This window comes from Leptopilina heterotoma, unplaced genomic scaffold, assembly GCF_015476425.1.
Source record: "Leptopilina heterotoma isolate Lh14 unplaced genomic scaffold, ASM1547642v1 Lhet_135, whole genome shotgun sequence".
Taxonomy (NCBI): domain Eukaryota; kingdom Metazoa; phylum Arthropoda; class Insecta; order Hymenoptera; family Figitidae; genus Leptopilina; species Leptopilina heterotoma.
Window position 1 is genome coordinate 3,212,676 of NW_025110854.1, and position 20,655 is coordinate 3,233,330.

The 20,655-nt window shown below is 29.5% G+C and overlaps 1 protein-coding gene across 2 annotated transcripts in view; it reads right to left on the reverse strand.

Moving 5' to 3' along the window:
- LOC122497695 (small conductance calcium-activated potassium channel protein) overlaps positions 1–15,107 on the reverse strand; it is a 659,102-nt gene extending 643,995 nt beyond the window's left edge. For both annotated transcript variants that reach the window (XM_043604959.1, XM_043604958.1), the window contains exon 1: positions 14,948–15,107. The gene's annotated coding sequence lies outside the window, so the exon portion shown is untranslated. The remainder of the gene's footprint in view (positions 1–14,947) is intronic.
- Between the last annotated feature and the right edge of the window lie 5,548 nt (positions 15,108–20,655).

Below are 20,655 nucleotides of genomic sequence, written 5' to 3' on the forward strand. Positions count from 1 at the left end.
TAAAAATATACTCCCATAAATTTTTTTTTTCTCTTTTGTTGAAATATATGATTAAATAAAAATATTTGTAAACAGTTTTCAAAATTCTACCTCCACAGATCGCTGAACAATTATTTAATAAACTTTCATTTCAAAAAAAGTTTATTAAAAACGAATAATATTTGTAACCTCTAGACAGGCAATAAAAACTTCAATTTTTAATAAATAATTAAAGAATTAATTTTTTTGAAAACGCACACCAGAAATGTTTTTAGTTAGGCTTACTACAAAAGATTATAAAAAAAATATTTGAAATTTGAAAAGTCCATTTCAGGTGGCCTGTTGAGAAATTTTCACCCCATTGCTACTTTCAATACATTTTTCTAATTGCCTGAAACGTCTTTGGCAGTATGTAAACTGCCTAGGTACTTTGCTTATTACCTGTTTTTATACATTCAAATTTAGGCATTTTACTAACTGCCCGCGGTTTACAAACTGCCTAGGCAGTTTGCATACTACCGGATTATGCTATCTGCCTACGACATATATATTTCACTCCCGTAAACCTGCTCGGCGTCGAAATCTCGCTCCCGGGCCCTTCCCCCACTCTACCTACTTTCCGGTCACCGTCAGTCAGACATACATGGTATGAACTACTTCTCCCCCCCACAAAGATGCAGTCAAATTTTCTACTCTCCCGTCCCCTAGCATTCAGTTCTTTACATAAATTCAATTATTTTCAAATAAGAAAATTCTACACAGTATTTCTATTATATTATTTTTAATACAATTTTAGACAATCAATCATTCTGTAAATGATTAAATTTTGTATTTAAATAATTGAAATCCTGTAGTATACTATTTAATAAGAATTACACTTTTGAATAATTTTACTTAAAGGGTTATACCTGTTTGGAGGCTTAATTTTATTGAATATGCTTCCTCGCGGAGAAAGTTTTGTAGTCCTTTAATTTATAAAATTTTTAAAATGGTTTAAACTAATATTAATACCTACATTCTTAATACTAATGTACTAATAGAATATTAAGCAACAAGAGGAGAAAGGCAGCCATTTCTTTACGGTGATTTTTGTGACACGAGTGGAGGTCGAGGGCGCCCTCGATCTCCACTCGTGTCACAAAAATCATCGTAAAGAAATTGGCTGCCTTTATTCTCGTGTTACTTACGATATTTTTTATTCCTAATGCACAAAAGCGGCGATTTCAGATAGCAGACGACAGGGAGTAAAAGTCATTCACTTGTTCGATTTGTATGAAAATGGCGGCCGATTTCTCCCTTGGGCAAGAAAAATGCATGTGAACAGCTAATTTTCTTGCCCTTGGGAGAACACGGCCGCCATTTTCATACGGTCGAAGAAATGAATGACTTTCCTCCCTGTCGGCTGCTATCAGAAAGCGCCGCGTTTTTGTGCATGTGGGATAAAAATAATATTATAATATTTTTATAACAAAAAATTAAATTATTATTTAAAATATCCATTTTAATGCAACAACTTACGAAAAAATCCACTTCACAACAAAATATTAACTTCAAAATAATCATAATAATAATAAAATGTAGAGCTTCTAAAGCGACTGTCAGAGATACGTAGTTTTTGCACGGAACATGAAAGATACGTAGTTTCCAAAACAATCCTCCAGCTTACGTGATTTCTAAAACAAATGTGGAAGATAGGTAACTTCCAAAATGTTTTTCAAACATACGTACATTGGACTTGGGTGAACGATATATGAAATCCTGAACAAATGTCCGGATGTATTTGTGTAGTTCCCGTTTTCGTGAACACAATAACTCAAAGAGGTTCTTAAGAATTTTGAAAAAAATTGCTAAGTTTACTTATCATTATAAATATCTCAAAACTGACATGAGGATTTTTAAAAATTATGAGAATAATTTTTTTTTACTTTTATCAAAAAATTTTTTTATTTTGAATATTGAAGGTAATATGTAACATTCTTTGCATCAAGATGAATCGATTGGCGTATATAAAGCATATATTTCGTTAAAAATTAATGTAAAAATTAATATGACAATTATGGCTGAAAAATTCACTTTTTTAATAAAAAAGTTTTTCATTATTCAAAATTATGTTACTATATAATAAGATTTTATTCTTTGCATAAAGAATTAGTTAATAAATTGTTCTTTCAATGTTAATGCTTCCTCTACAAGGAAGCAATAATTTTTGCGTATCTACAGAAAAGAAAATACTGAAAAAGTATATGTAAAAATCGAATTTCTGCATTTTTACTGAAATGATTACAACTTCTATATTTTCCAACAGATTGTGTTAATTAACCTCTTATTTTCATCGCAATAGATTTCACTTTAATTACGAATAATAAAATGTTTCAGTAGAATTCTTCTCTTTGTGCAATTAATAGTATAATCTATGTATTTTGTATTGTAAATTAAAAAAAATTGTAGCAAAATTTCTGATATATTCATCAATAACGTTAAAGGCGATGATCGGAGTGAACAAATACTGCAGATGATTGATTGGATATTTAATTACCTTTATAATTTAAAACAAAATTTATTGAAATTCGTCCACTGGAAACGAAAATATTTACATTTAAGTAAAATAACGATTTTTATAATGAAAAATATGAAAAACCATCAATATCTTAGAAACTGTTCTACTTTCTCAACTTTGTATTTCATTTTTGGTTTCAGCTTGTGATTTACTTGAAAAATGAGAGTCAAATGTCGTGGATCCAAAATTTTTTGAAAATTTGTAAACTAGTGTAATACAAGTATAATTCTGCGCGCCAGAGTTGAAAATTGGCATAATACTATAAATAATTTATGGTCGGAAATCCTTGTTTCTTGAGTAAATACACGTCGCGTGACACTGTTTGACTTGAATTTGTACACCCAAAGTATAGAAAGTGAGGAATATATCATTTAATTTACTTATCCAAAAATAGTAAAATGAACGTTAACATTGCAGTGACTGTTAATTACATTAATTGACGCCTTAATTATTTCCACCCTACTTCCAACATTTCAGTTTAGTTTCTGTTCATTAAGTAAATTTCCCCAACTCGCTTTTTTCTCTTCTATATTCGCAAATGTTTCAAGCATATAAACTTCATTTGCGTGCACGTTAAATATGAAACACTATTTTATTTAAATTTTACCCAAGATTACATATAATTTCATCATATCTTTTTTAATATAGATTTTTTAATTGTTTAATTGAAAAATTTTGTAGATTCAAACAATAGATTTATGAACAATAAGATGAAATTCAGCTCTGATGCGACACTAACAGAGTTTGATTGTAATCATGACTAAAATACTGCTTTGTTTTTTAGTTCTAATTATATATATTTTCTTTTTTCAGCCTGGCCCCAACTAGGACCCTTATAAAATTTTTTTTTCGTAACTTTTCTAAAATAATGGTACTTTAAAAATACAAATTTGTTTTTATTCATTATTAAATTTTCATCTCCAGTATCACAAATAAAAATGTACTTAAACAAATTACACAACGTTGGTTTTTTTGTTTCGCTGATAAAATTAAATTTCCATTGTTAAAATTGTTTCGATTTTTGCCCTCTCGACAATTTAACACTTTTTTTTAACTACAAAAAAGCAAGTCAAGCACTCTGAAGATATAGTGTGATAATAAAACACTCGTGTAAATATATGTACACATATTGTGTTTCATGACTCGTTCTCATTATCACTTTTGTATTGGAGAATTTACGAAAAAAAGTACAAAAAATTATACACATATATACATGAATAAAAAATCGATACTGTACAGAACAGTGTTAAAAAAACCGTCGATAATAAATATATCTATATTTTGTATATATAGAAGATGAAGTGCAGTGGATTTGACAGTGAATGCATTGGGTGAGAAAAATAGGAAAAGTGTTTGAATCGAACGTGTCGCTGAACTCGGAGGAATATTCAAATTCTACCCGCGCACGCGACTATAGTAGCACGTGAATTCCGTGAGAGAGAGAGAGAGAGAGAGAGAGAGGATCCCTCTTGTTATCCCTCGAAGCAACATGACCCCGGCACACTATATATATTTACCCCCCCTCCTACCACTCAACCCCCGACCGAACCAATGGAATGAGTCGAAAAATTCAGGATGAAAAAAGAAAAGTTGCGAAAACTATATGACCGCACTGTGATTCGATATTTCCTTGAGAGATATATTTCACATTTTCTCTTTTTTATATAGGTATAAAATGTCCCTCTATTTATTCAAGAACCAAAATCTCTAAACTAAACACTAACATGAAAGAATATTCTCGAATCAAAATTTTAAAAAAACATTTCCTTTTTATAGAGGGAAAATAATTTTTTATCTTATTTTTATTTGTACTATTATCATTATTATTTTTCTTTATTATTATAAAAAGTATAAAATAATAATAATAGCTACCTACTATTATTAACGAAACACGAAAAATTATTATATTTCGTTAGTAAAACCAGATTTGTTTAAAATTTCTGCCCTTAAAATTGTAATAATTTCCGTAGTAAATTTTATTATGTTTAAAATAAAAATTATTTCGTTGAGAATTAATTCTTTTAATTTATTAAAAAAAAATTTAATAAAATTTCAGTTTGAACAGATGAGTGTCAAAACAGCAATAAATTGTTCATTTAAATATATTCGAAACTTTAGGATTGTGAAAATTATCCAAATTCAACTGGGATATGTAATAAAAATTTCTCTAGAAAATAATAAATAATATTATTGTAATTTCAAAATATTACAAGTTTGTCTTTTTTGTAATTTGTTTCCTCGAGGAATACTTTTCTCTTTTTTTAAGAAGTTTTCTTTTCTATAAAATTAAAATTTTTAATTTGAAATGTTAAATATTTTTTTTAGGTTTTTCTCAGCTATACACATACGAAGTGAGTGATATTGATGTTTGAATCATTTGTTTCAAAGTGAATTTTTTATATAAATTCTCTTGATAAAGAATTATAGTTTAAAAAAATTATTTAAATTTTTTTCAAGAAATTAAGTTTTCTCTTATGTAAAAATAAAACATTTGTGAAAGTAGTCACGTTTATAGGACTTACTTGAGGAAACCTTTCAACGCCACGCATTATTCATAATCTTCTAAGCTCCTCTTCTTCAATGGAGTAAGAGAATGAAATAAAATTACCCTAATGAGAAAAAACGATTTAAATTTTTTTATGGAATTTAAAAAAATGTAGAAACTTTCTCCAAACATTGAACCAGATTTATAAAAAATTTACTTTTTGTTTACATATATTGCATAAAAAATCCGATTTGATTATTTTATTATAAAATCATAATTAATTAAAAAAACATGTGAAATGTTATTGAGGGCAGGTCACAGTCGTTATGATATTTTGCATGAAATTATTACGACTTTGACCGCACTTTGAAATTTAAAATTAAATTAAAATGAGTAAAAAATTAACATTCAATTCAATTAAAATTCAATTATAAAATTTAAAAGGTAAATTAAATTATATTTTATTAAATTATAAATTATTAAATTAATTGAAATTATTTATAATTGTTTTTGTAAAAGATTTGTCAATTAATATGTTAAGTGTAATTTATGTGGAGAATATAAAACTTTTTTTTCCCCTTTTGAAATGCACATATATATGAAAATGTCGATAGAGTTTAACAAAAGAAAATTCTGTATATATGTAAAATAATCGTTATTTCCTTTTGGTGAAATTTTGTAGTGTGTGATATGAAATTTTCTCTTCGTGAATTTCCCAGAGAAATGGTTACAACGTACATGACGTTATGAGTGTCGGAGTGTTACACGATTTCTCTTGGGTCGTGTGACAATCTAAATCTAATTTTGTTTTTGAGCCCCTAGGTATATATATATAGATATATGTATGTACGATGTGGGTCATTGACAAAATTCAGACTTTTTAGCATTTAAATTTAAAATCAAGTCCCAATTTAAAATTGATTTTCTTATCTTAGCGAATAAAAAAGTGAAATCAAACGACTGCAAAATTATTGAATAAAATGGAAAAAATGGTTTAAATTGATTCAACAAACTTTTATAATTATTGAAAAAGTTAAAATCGACAATAGAATTAGAAATATATTTCATTTGCTATTAATTTTCAAACATTTTAAAAGAAAATTACATTTTTTCTTTCCATTCGTTTTTTTTTGGTTACTTTGAAAATTTTGTTTGTCGAAAAATAAATTTCATTCTTTTTTCGACCGTATCTTCAAATTTTATGAAAGCTCTTTTTCACACAGGAAGGTTTTAAATTTTCACAGGTTGAAATGTGATAAAATTCATAAATATACACTGGAACCAGACGAAAAGCTGCTGGTCGATAAAATCAGGACTCGCGTTGATACAAACGAGAATAATTTATTAAAAAAAAAGAAAACAGATAGTCCCTTTTTTCCAGATATCAATCAACTTTATCGTAAAATTATCTGTGAGAGAAAATTTAAAATGCAACTCTTTCTGTCTCTGTGGAAAAAATAAGAAGATTATCCCCAATCGATTAGCAGAGGAGGAATTACTTAATAGAAGTGTTAATTATCCTGAATTCAATTCATTAAAACTTGGTAATGTCTGTTTCTAAAACTTTGACATCACTTCAGGTGTAAATGTAATTAAGGTGTGCGAACATTAAGTCACACGTTTATAATAATGTTGACTGAAAAAAGTATAATTTCTCTATATTGTTGTGATTAATTGATTCTAATTGAGTGCTTGTTTTGGATCATTTGAAGAATATTAATCGTTTTGCAATTGAGATCAATTTAGTCAATGTATTCTGTGCTGAATTGATTATTTTGTTAGCATATATTTACAATTTTACAGAGCAGAACTCTTTAAATTTTATTTAATAAACAAATTATTTTAAAAATACATAACATTTTCTACTATTTATTTACCTATGAACTTAAACTAATTCAAATACAAACAGTCGCAGTAACGAATTCAAATTTGTTAATATTTTTACTACTTCCGATTTTATTCTATTCTCTAAGTTTAATTAGAGAAAAATTTCTAATTAAAATTAGTAAGATTTTTAGTAATTTTTTACTCAAATAATTTAATTGAAAAGTTAAGAATTACTAAATGAAATACTATAATTCTAATATAAAATTTAGGGGTCGTCCATAAACCACGTGGCAGTTCAAGGAAGAGGGGGGGGGGTCAAGCTATTGTCTACGATAAGAGAAAAAAATGACGCTAATACATGTAACAGCGTGCTACATGGGGGGAGGTTGAAATTTAAAAAAAATGGGCCACAATGATACTCAGAAATGAAAACTTTATTGCATTAATATTATTTACTATTTCGTTGTTAAATTAGTTATACACGGAAAGAAATTTATATTAGTGGGTAACATAATGATGGTTAGGGTGACCATCTTTAGTGTTAAAAATACGGGCAGCTATTTAGATAGTAACAGTTACCATCAAGATTATGTGGAGTAACATCTTGATAGTACGGGGTAGCATAACTATATATTTTTGTAACATCTTTGATGGTAGCCAGTAACATAATGATAGAACCGTGAAACATCCTGAATCAATATTTAAAGTCCTAACACTTATTCCCCACTGTTACTAATTTGCCCCATTTAACGATATAAAATAACTAACTGGTATTATCTCTAGCGACAGCGCGTCTTTATTTTTATTCTTAATTTATTTATTACCTAAAATTTATTTATTTTTTGATAGTTTTATTTTAAATTTATTGTTTTCAATTTACCTAGATATTTTGTTCTTAGTACAATAATATTCCATCATGTATTGGGGATTTAAAATTGCAATGCGACACATAGTGACCATAAAGTGAACTAAAAAAATGTCAGCTGTGGGTGTACAAGTTTGCAAAAATTGTTAATATTTGAAGTATTCAAATGTTTACAAAATTTTTTTTAAGATTGTCGGTCATTATTTACCTTTTTTTATTGAAAAACTATACTTAACATTAAAACCGAGAAGTCACAATATAAGTTAATATTTTTTTTAATTTCTACACCCATTTCGTCCATTTTTGGTGTAAAACACTATTACACCGAAAAAAATCTCGATGTTATTATTAACTATGACCCTATAGTTAATCTTAATCTAGTAAAAGTAATAAGGATTCCTAATCATTATGGTTAGGATCGCTAGGTTGATTCAACAAATTCAAGCCTGGCAAAAACAACCCTGCAAATCCTAGTCCTAGAACCTCTGGAAATATAGATGGTCCATGTTTTAGAAAGTAAACTATTTAATTATATTAGTCAAGTCTTTCAGACTTTTTTGGTTAGGTTTCAATATAAATCGTCGAAATTTTTACGCACGTGGTGACAACATTTTTACTATTTTAATCGCGCAGTGTGTTTGAAAATTTACCTTTGCAATAATTTGTGTATTTAAATTTATTTTCATTTGAATGTCATAAATAATTAAAAATAAATAGTTTTTGACAAGTGTATAAAATTGTGTACTCGAAATGTATAAAACATCATCTGATTAAGTATTGTATTTTGACTCGAAAATCTAGTGTCTATTAAAAAATTAAAATACCAAGTCGTGTTTAGTGTAGTGGTTATCGTTCCGGGTTTCAAAGTGCCGCGTATTCGTTAGGTTCAGGTGTTCGCGTCCCCCCTGCGTCAAATATTTATTTCATAAGTTTAAATTAATTTCAAGGTATATAAATGCAAAGTAAAATATAAATATGTTTAATAAAATAATTAGTTAAAAGTAAAATAAAATTTAATTAATTTAATTAATTAAAAGTAAAATATAAATATGTTTAATAAAATAATTAATTATTTTTCTTAATTATATTTACTTTTTCTCTTTTATTGGAAAATAAGAATTTGATTAAGCATTTCAAATAATTATGATACACAGTGTTAATCTAATATTATTATCCTAGTCAATTTGACTATTTTTTCCTGATTGCATCTACTAATTTTCCTGGTCACTTTAACTATGCTTGAATTTTATTACTTTGACTAGGATTCTATAGTTGGCTCCTCTCGTAACTAGGAAACCTAGCCAATTCCTGGTATATGGGTCCTAGGCATTTTTTTCGGTGTAGCGACACCGAGCTCGCGGTGGTAATTTTCTTTCCCAATAGAAACTAAATTATAAAGTTTCTAAATATAACATTTAAGTGTTTAATGTTTTTTTCAGTCTGTAATATTTGAAAATATTTTTACTGGAAAATATTTCGTTTATTTAAATGTTTAAAACTTGTGGATTATTGAATTTTAGGATTTAAAATCATACTCTCAAGGTTAAAATCCAATCAACAATGATTTCAGTATAGACGGTTTTAGTCAGAAGTCGGCAGAAAGTATAAGATTTATTTTTTAGAGTGTAATGGAGCAAAAAAAGAAAAAAAATGAAAAACCAATGTATCATATGTGAAACAATACTAAATCCCACATGTTTCCGCTTCTGTGTATGTTGTACTCTCATAAATTATATATATATATATATATATATATATATATATATATATATATATATATATATATATATATATATATATATATATATATATATATATATATATATAATAAACTTTACTATATAAAAGTGCATATTGTAAAATCATTAGTTTATGCAACTGTTTTACATAAACATATACATGTATATAATTCTCAATACCACATTGTGTGATTTTAGCCACAAAATGCTACCGTGCAATAGATATATAGATTTCTCATTTGAAGGTTCAATTCCAACATTCACTTGATTCATATTCATTGATGAAACAGGTTCATCGATCTAACAGTAAATTTAGCTCTAATTCTATATAATGTTGATTAAACCGTCCCTCTCTCCTCCATCTAACATTCCATTGTATACTGGTATTGAGAAATAAAAAATGCATCTATTTTGTTGGACAAATGATTAAGGACTTTAGAAATCCGATTTTATGGATAAAGTAACAATAGAGCAATATCATATTTTATTATATAAAAACATTCCGCCGCCGCAGTGTCAGGATTTTCTAAGGACCCCTCATGAGGTCCGTCATCTAAGGGCCCCCATAATAGTATGTTTATGATAACTCCAGGTCAAAATATAGGTCAATTTTGACTTATTTTTTAACCTACAAGTCAAAAAGTAGCCTTATACCCCTCTTTAAAGGATTTCACCCTAGGTCAACATTTAGGTCAAATCTGATCTATCTACAAGTCAAAAAAGCGACCCCATTACTGCCGTACTTGGTAAAAACTTGGTTAAGTCACTTTTTTGTGAAAAATGAGTTTTTTATATCAATGGATTCGTAAAAAAAACTGCATCTACTTATGTTATTAAAAAATTTTATTTTAATTATTTATTGCAAAGAATAATTATTAAAAATCTGCGAAAATCGAGAAAATAAGGAAATACTTGAGAAAAAGTATAGTAACTCGAGTTACGTATAGTGTAAAAATCGTAGAAGGAAATGAGCTCGAGCATAAGATAAGAAACAAAAACTTAATCAAGTCGACATAATATTTCTGCTATCAAAAACATAGTGAAAAGTCAGCTGTCTTTTTGAAGCAAAAACCTTCAGTCGAGTTAACTGAGTTCTTCTTTTGAAAAGTGGCATGAGCCAGACACTGTGTTTCGAAAGCAGACTCCTTAAGTCATAAGATTCCACCACGTGTGGAGTTAACTGAGTTCTTGCTTCTGATCGGCGGCCTGAACTCGACTACCTTTTCGCTGAGCACCCCCGAAGTCAATTTAACTAAGTTTTGCTTTTTAAAAATAACACTTAAGTCCATTATTTAATATAATTTGTTTGAATAATTCATTTTTGACTGCAGAATTAAAAAGAACTCTATCAATTTACCTAGGAAGTAAAGTTAAATTAAATAATTTTTTATACTATATTAGGTTTATTAATACAAACAGTTTTTCGTCATTTTCTCGGTTTCACTAAAATATGACTTAACTAAGTTTTTACCAAGTACGGCAGATTAGGCTTCTTCCCTTACGTCAAAGTTTACATAAAATTTGAATAAATTGTCGACCTACAGGTTAAAAAATAAGTCACATTTGAACTAAATTTTGACCTAGGGTAATGACCCTTTAGAAGGGTTCTTATGAGGCCGCTTTCAGATCTGTAGGTTGGAAAATACGTAAAATTTGATCTTCATTTTGAAATAACGTAACGTTACTCATGAGGGTGGTCTTACGAGGCCTCTTTTTGACCTGAGGGCCCTCTAAAGAGTCGATACTATGCGTCAAAATGTAGATCAAAAGTGACATATTTTTATAGTTAAGGGTTGTTAAATAACAAAAAAATTGATCTGAAATATAAATGTAATCTATATCTATAAGTAATAAGTTGTAAAGTTTCTTCAAAAATTATATTATATTTGAACCGAACTTCAAAGTTATTCAAAGTCTATGCTTCATAATTATAAAGAATTAAAGTAATCTTAACCCGTTGCCTGTTTCCGACCCACGGGTGGGTCGTGAAAAAGTATGGCCATAACTGTTTCCGACCCACCCGTGGGTCGTGTTCACTATCACTCAAAATAAATATAATTTGTATATATAAATTGATAGATATTTTTCTTTATATCAATATTATAAGAAATTAAAAGGGTCATTAATGATATTTTAGAAAATAATTGAATAATTAGTTATAATTTAAATATATTATACTATTTGAAAAAGTATCAGATTCCGCTGGGCATTTTGGGACAATCATGTTGTATTTTCCTCAAACAGTTAAGGGGTTAATATTAAGTTTCAATCAATAAAGTTAATATAAAGCGACATCTATTTTTAAAAAATTCCATTAAAATTAATCGTTTAAATAAATTTATATAAATTTTAAATTACATTTCAAAAAATGTAAGAAACAATATTGTAAGGAGCAAAAATGTAAATACTTAGTTTGTAAAAATTTGTTCTCTTTCAAGTAATAAAAATTATAAAATTATGCACAAAAAAGACAAGATGTAAAAAAATCAAGATGAAACCAAGTAAAAAAGAAGGGGTTGACGTGCAGGGGGGGCAAAGCCCCCCTAGTATATATATATTTTTGTCTTTTTAAGTACTATACATATATATGTATAATATAATTAAATTCTTTTATACGAGACAGAAGCCAATGGTTATGTAGCATTTCAATCGATTTGCAGGCCTTCGACTTTTTTTAGATTTAACTTTTCTGTACTCTTTTTAATTTGATTTACTGATATAATTGATAAATTACAAATACATACGATAAAAATATTGTCAATCTAATTAGTAAAATATTTTTCTTTATTCATTAATTAGTATTTAAATTGGTTTAAATTACCTGATTAACAAATTATTTTATTTATATTAACTGATTAAAAAATCGGGTTTTGTATTTTTTAAAATAATCATTTCTTTCTAGAAATTTTTATTAATCCTTAACAATTTAAATTTTGTAACACCACTCTTAACACTTTAAAATAAATATTTCACAATAAAATAAAGCGACATGCATATATATATATATATATATATATATATATATATATATATATATATATATATATATATATATATATATATATATATATATATATATATATATAAAGTTTACATTTTTTCAAAGATTCGTAAAATAATTTAAAAATTATATTCTCATCATGGACATTTTAAGCTTTCCCAATAAGAAAGTTTATCATAATGAGGAAGCTAAATAGTAATGAAATGAATAAACTTGTTATTTATTAAAATAAATAAATAAATATGTAGAAAATACGTAAAAAAATTGTAACTGTAGCGATTACAAGACTCTTCTGTTTTGCTTGGACGAAACGACCACTTTTGCAATTACTTATGCAGAGCGTTTTTGATATTTTCTGAAACAGATCTGCTTTAATTACAGAACGTCCAGTGATGTGTCTTAACCTTCGGAGAACACATGGGGGTCTTTTTGATCCCTCGCTTTTTTACGAAAATCTTTTTATCTTTTTTTAATATTTTTAATATGGATTTTCAAGTATACAGACTTATTCTACAGAGTTTAAATATATTAAAAAAAATTCTTTAGTTTGATCAGATGAGCAGTTTAAAATTGGTTGATCTTTGAAAAATGGTCTAAAAAAGAGGTGTGTTCTCCGAGGGTTAAGGGCAGGTGGGAGAAAAAATGGTTTCGTGATCGACGTCTCATTTAACCCTTTGCCGTTGATATGTTACGAAATGTCGTCTAGAGTCCTTTTTGGGGAACAGCCAATGAGAAGAGGCGTTTATGCTTGTGTTGATAAGTTAGTTATGTGTGAGTATGTAAGTGTCTAAACTTGCAGGATCGTACCTTCTTAAAATTGGAACCCATTTATATTTTACAATAAATTATATTTAATTATACTAATTGATCACTAAAAATACGATTTTTTGTGTAAAGTGCAAATGTATATATGCAATTTATTACAATTTAAAAATGGTAAATTTAATTGTTAAAGACTTTTATCAAACATAAATATCCTATGTAAACATAACCTCAAAATCAAACTAACATTCGGCCCTGATATTTTCCACGTGATTCAACTGTCAAACTGCTTGTTTCTGAGGTGGGGAAAACTTATGTACGGCAAAGAGTTAGAAGGAAAATAATATTTTGAGTCGGTATTTTTTGGAAAATATAGAGAAAAGCTCTGGGACCCGCGTTGGAATTGACGTCTCATTCTGAGAGGATAAAATATTTCGGGTTAATATTTGGAGGAGTGATTTAGCAATAATTTTGCGAGGAAATTATTTTATTAACGATTGAAAGTTTTGTAATTTGAGGTGGAGTAGTTTTCTTAGTTCAGCCGCGGCCACCAGCTCGAATTGGCGCCACCTTCTTGACCACTGACACATAGATCCACTTGTCTGTGTGCTCGCCGCCTTATTGTCCATCACTTTCGCCAAAAATGCAACTTTTCAACTTTGTTTTTCAATACTGGTTTCAAAAATTACTTGCAAATTTCGAGAATATTCTTCATCAGCACACTTTCCTCTAATTATCCTGATAAATCCGAACGAGATACCTCAAATTATTTAGGAGTTAGATGACACGCGGGAAATCACTTTTTTCGAAGAATATTTCCCACATGCCCTTCAGCTGATCTGCACTTGACTTTCATAATTTTGATCACAAATAACATCCTTAATAAATAATTAAATTAAAGCAGGTACAAAAAGAATGAAACTCTATTTCTTTTTTAATTTAGAGTGTCAATTTAAGAAACATATTTATAAAGAAAACTGTAGAGAAATATTTTTGTAAATAGAACGATAAAAAAATAGTTTTAGAAACAAGTTTCCGTGAAACTATATAAAATTGGTCTCTTCTGATTAAAGAAACAATTCTCTCTGTGGAAAATTCTAAAACTACTTTCATGGGAGAAGAGATCTTACCTGGAAGAAACTAAAACATTTAGCAGAATAAATATTTCTTGGAAGGCAAGCACAAAATTTATAGCTATCCGAGAAAATGTTTTTTGTAGTTCTTTAGGTAAATCTACTTTGGTATTAATTTTAAACAGTTTCACATTTTCATTCCAAATGTAGTGAATTTGTAATTTTATGTTGTAATGATTTTTGCAGTTATTGTAGAAAATTCTTGACAATATTTATAATTTCGATAATAATAATAACTATTTGATGTGTGTTGAAAGTTGCACACACGTGGTTTGTGTCAGTGTAGATGAAAGGGATTTTTAAAATAGAAAAAGAAAAAGGAATTATTTTGGCGCCAGACTGTTTAGTAGTATAAAGTACCAAGAAGTATATTAATATAAGCACATGATGATTTTCATCTAAATGTCAAGGAAAAAGACAGGGTTATGTGTAACCTATTCGCAGAGGCATCTTCACTTCCCGGTAAAAGCATGCGTGCCTCTCCGACAGTGTCAATGCACCGGGAAGAAAATGCAAACGGGACGCCCAACTGGTTTAATGTCTGTATTATGTCTGGTTTTTTGAAAACGATTTCCTTTAAAACTAACCAAGTTTCTTACCTTGGGTTTCGTTTTTTCTCCGTTTCCCTGGGAAGCCCCGATCAGTAGGTTATCCTTGATGGATCAGGTACATATCACGATACACATTGCACGAGTTTAAAAAGTATAGTCGAGGTGACGGCAAGACACACACACCGCGATCAAAACACGTTCGCAAATCAACCCGCCCGCACGACATACTAAACCGAGGGTAGAAACGTGGTTACCGTCGCGACGCTTTCGGCTAAAATCGTGAGACTCCGTCTAGCGTCGGTCTGACGTCGGGTTTCTCTCTTTCACTCTATGCAATCGTGTCTATCCTATATAACGACAAAGAACCATTCGTTTGTGTGGTCATAGTACTCACTAGTATTCTCGTTGCCATGACAACGTATACACTCAAAATATACACCGCGTGTGCAATAGATTATATCAGACGTTATGTTTGTCTGGTTGACTTCCAGTCACACACTGAACGGATAGGGTCGAATGACTGGGTCATTCGTCTGGAATTATTTTATGTAATCTCGTTAAGGATTTCTTGTTTTTCTTTTTACTAATACACGAAATTAAAATTGAGTGACGAGACAGATTTTCCGCACATGAAATATCGAGTATTTTTGGATATTTCATGTTTTTTTTAATATAAAATATTTATAACTGGATATATAAAATAAACAATAAATTAAATAAATAGTATAGAAGAATGAACAAAAATAGATTTAATCAGACAATTTATAATACACACATTTTTTGTGTAATTTTAGAATCGGTAGTTCGTTTCAATGCTTTTAAAATGAAACTTTCGAATAAGTAGTAAAAGATAGATTTAGTCCGCCATGTTTTGTTTCATTTCTTGTAATTTGTTGGGTCAGCGCAGCAAATGACTATTTTAGGCGGACAAAATCACTGAAAAACCTAGGTTCAAATTGAGTAGCCTACGCTATTCAAATCGAAACGCAACAAAAATGAACCTCGTAGGTGGCGCCACGTTATATGACCTTTAACATGGGCTCATTTTCAGTTGCAACAAAAATGAGTCCAGGTTTTTTGTGTGATAGTTTGAGCCTCTTCTAAAATTTAAATTTAATTGCCTACCAGTAATTAAATATTACCTAAATGCGAAATGCCAAAACTGAAAAAACGGCCCATCATAAGTTCAGTAATGACTACCGTGAACTTTAAAAGTTATTGCACCATTTCTGGTGTTCAAAACGTCCCATTGCTGGATTAATGAAGAATCCGATTGTTAGATGTCTTAATTTTCCAAGATTGGGCTGAATCTCGGACCAATAATGGCACGTTTAAGGCAAAGTTGTTGAATCTTCAATGCCAAAATATAATTGCCAGTGATGGAACAAAGTTAATAATGGCACATTGTTATCAATTTAATGGCAAAAATTTTGTATCTTTGATGACGACATATAATTGCACGGAAAAAAATTTTACGATGAGGAATAGCTAATTTCAAAATAAATAATACAAAGAATCTATGCAACTAATTCAGTGAATGATTTCCAATGTAGTAGTCATACTGTTTCTTCAATCTAGAGAAAATGAATATAACTGGTCAGCCATATTGGAAATGTTTGACAGTTTACCATTCTCATAGAAATTTCTTAAAAATCACAAATATCAAATTTACATATCTTAGCTCTAAATACTTAGGGGAGTGTTGTTAGAGTTGGGCATAGTTTTGACTTTTCTTTATACACGGAAAAACTTATAACTTATAAAAGTTACAAGATTTCCTGTGCCATTTATGAACGGCGGTTGTAGTATCCACAAACGGCTGAGTTTGGGAAATACACAAACCAGACTGTGTCTTGTCACAAACTTCAGCTCATGAATACACTGAGAGAAATGGATAGTCAGATTTTGATGTTAAAAAGATGATGTTACACGATACTATCATTATGCTACTCCCAATCATCCCAGATGCTAAAAAAAATATAGTTATGCTACCCCGTACTACCAAGATGTTACTCCTGATGATATTGATGGTAACGGTGACTATCTAGATAGCTGTCTGTATACGTAGCATTAAAGATGGTCACCCTAACCACAATTATGTTACCCACTACTATAAATTTCTCTCCGTGTATAATGAAATATCATTATATAATAAATTACATTAAAAAGTGGATCCCAGTAAGAATGTACTTTGTGAAATTCATTTTCGACACTTTTTTCAAAGCCACGCAACTGACTCAACGGCGAATTAGAGAAATCGATGATTCAAAATTTTGCTTCGCACGGTCCGACTCTTTTTGTAATTTCTCGGGAACCCGTAAATATTTTTTGCTGTTCTCGGTCTCTATTTAAAGCTTAGATTACAAAGAATAGTCTGTAAAGGTAACAATTTTTTCATAAACTTTTCCAAATTTTGCCAAGAGTCAAGTCAGGGTAAGAAATTTCCAAAAAAATAGAATTATTTTTTTGTGTTTATAACATGATATCTCGCTTCCTATTTATGTAATATAAATGAAAATAGAGTCATTTTATTGGAAATTTAATAAGCTTTCCAATGCAATTTAAAAAAAGCATCTAGCTTTATTTCTGACGGAGTTATCACTGTTTTTGTACGGGTGTGTTTTTTAATAGCACCATTTCCACCGGTAGTGTATTCCTCATAAACGAAATCCAAAATTGAAAAAAGGTTTTTAAAAAATTTGTTTTTTTCTCTTTCCAATAGAAATAAAGTTTTTAACACCTCTTTAAGTGAAAAAATGAATTTCTATTCCAAGTACGCTTTGTAATTGCAAAATTTCGGGTGGCTCAACTCTAACAACCGCGCTCATGGCTCAACACTGACACACGCGTCGTTTCGCGTCGTTTTGCGTCATATCGCACAGAACACAAACTCGTTCATCTTAATGAACAATTTTTGTAAACTTATTTTGTCTTTGGCATATTTCTTCTACATTTAGTTCTCTTCTTTTGACACCACAAAAAATTTTTTGTTGACCCTATATCACAAAGTCGCACAATACTCAAATATACGTTCGTATACAGTCAACTCTATGAATAGTGCCGCAAAATTGCACAGCGTTTACGACTTTTCTTGGAACTGTAGTACCCCCACTGTTTGTATATTTCTCTCTTAGGGGAAACTCAAAATTCAGAAGCTGTGCTGAGTCACTAAAGTGGGGATAGAGCTCGAGCGAGAAAGAGGAGAAGTGGCACTATTGATAGCGGCACTATTCGTAGAGTTGACTGTACTTAATTGCGACTCATATGAAAAGATGGCTGACAGTTAGTAGCAAGAATTTACGTACAAATGTAGATGGCGCTAGTGTGATAAAATGAAATAAACGCGGTCGCTCAACCCTAAACCCTGTCCAACTCTGACAACTGCCCCCTATTAATTTACTAATTTTACATTTTATTAGTCAATAGTATAAGAGATAATTAACAGAATGTGACGCAAGAAATATCATTTTTGCTGGATCAGTAAAAATGGATTATCGATAGAACCAGATTAGCGAATCATTTAGCTACTATAGTGATTGTTATCTCTACTTAAGGAAAAAAATTTTTACCGTGTTTTATATAATAATGCGATATTGCTCGGCTCAATAATGGCACATTAATGGTTAAAATTTTGTATCTTTGCTGTCAAATTATGAATGCCAGTAATGGGACGTAGCATAGCCGAAGAAAGGCACATTAATGGATAAAATGTTCTATTTGTAATGTCAAATTATAATTGCCAATATTGGAATGCAGCTCGACCCAATAATGACACATTTTAACACATTGACAAAAAATATGATGAGCTTGACACTATTCACTGTCAGAGAACTTTTGGGTTTAAGATTGTATATCAGCTATGTTTAATCTCTCCCAAAAGCGGAAAATAAATTTACTATTAAAGTAATAAATTTTAAAAATTAAATAAATACATAGAAAATACAAATTCTGCAAATCATTATTTTCTTTCGTCTACGTTAATAAAAAAGAAATTTTTTATAGTGCAAGGGTTACGAAATTAAATATATATATATATATATATATATATATATATATATATATATATATATATATATATATATATATATGTCCTTCCGGTTCTTGTCGTCCTTTTTATCCCAATTGTGTTCTATTTCATCTTCTCTGTTTCATTCTGTAAATGTATCTTCCCATCCCATCTGAACCCTCTTTATCTTCCTTGTCACAATCCTCTCCGCTTTTTTTGCGCTTTATGATTTCAAAATCATTTTTCACGAATCACTTAGGCGGGCAAAAAATACTTTGAAGAAAATAAAAAAAAGAGAGAAACATATCAGGCAAGAGATTAAAAAAAATACATGAATTTTTATTATAGTTTCATGATATTCGTTATTTTAATACTTGTATTAAATAAATACATTTAGTTTTTTATTTAATTAATAATTCAAATTTCCGAAATAACATTTTTTTCACAAATTTGTATTCTATTTTATCTTCTCTGCTTCGTTCTACATTTTTATTATTTTATTTATTTACTTGTTTTCAACACTTTACGTGTATACAAGTGAGTTGCGCTACATATTCTTACATTTACAAGATAAAATTAGATGCTACAAATATTAAAATTAGGAACACTCGATTCACACAATTATTAGATTTAAAATATTCAATTCCATTCAAAAAGAGAAAAAAAAAACTACAATTTTCTTTTATTCTAAATTGAATTACTTTCATTTATTCTCTCATTCGTATTCGCTCAGTTAAGATTTTCGAAATAACATTAACAAATTTCTTTATGGTTGAACGCTCATTCGACGAGATTACATTATACCATTCCTCTGCCGGATAAGGATCATTTTTTCCATAGGCGAAAGCATCTTGTACCAGATGCGCACATGCTGGGCAGTTATTTAAGATGTGAAAAAGATTTTCCGGCCCAGTTCTACAGAATTCGCAAATTTTATTCTCAGGGAATTTATACAATTTCTGATCAAAGATCAGTCTAGTGTTAAACCTATTAAGCAATCTGATCTGCGCAAAAAGTTTTTTGAAATGCAGAGGTATGTTAATGTCCAAGTAGCTCCCCGAATTCTGCCGCGGTTCTAAAAATGGATAAATCAAAAGGCTCTTCGATGCTTCCACATTTCTTTTGTCTCTATCTTTTACAAAATTTAAAAATGAGTCCATTACTTGTTGGTCGTTTAAATTATACCGATCAAAATCTAAATTGTTCCAAATATATGACAGTCCACTTGGATCGAATAGAGAATTTTTTATAGATATAAACCAATTAAATTTATTTTTATTAGAATTTTCCTTAGCCAGCTTAAGTAATCTTTCCGCACACTGTCTTGGCAACCGAGAAGAATTCATCCGTGAAATTTTTTTTAACCAAGACAGTGTGTTTTTAAAGACTGAATAAGCCAGATGCACAGCACCAGATTCGAGTCTTACCGCATAATTTGGCGTGTTCATCGGCAAATTCAATAGTTTTTTAATAAAAGTTAGTTGGATCCTCTCTATTGATTCAAGTAGACCAATGGACCAAATCTGACAACCATATAGGAGGATACTGACCGCCAAACTCTGAAACAATCTCATACAAGAACTCCACGAATTTACTTTACAAGAATAAATCGTTCTCAAGATTGAGCCCACGGCAGTATTCGCAGAGCTAATGAACTTCTTTACAGCTGGTATAAATGAGCAGGAGTTGTGGAAGGGGACACCTAAATACGTATATTCCCTTACCACCTCAATTCTTTCTTCCCCATACG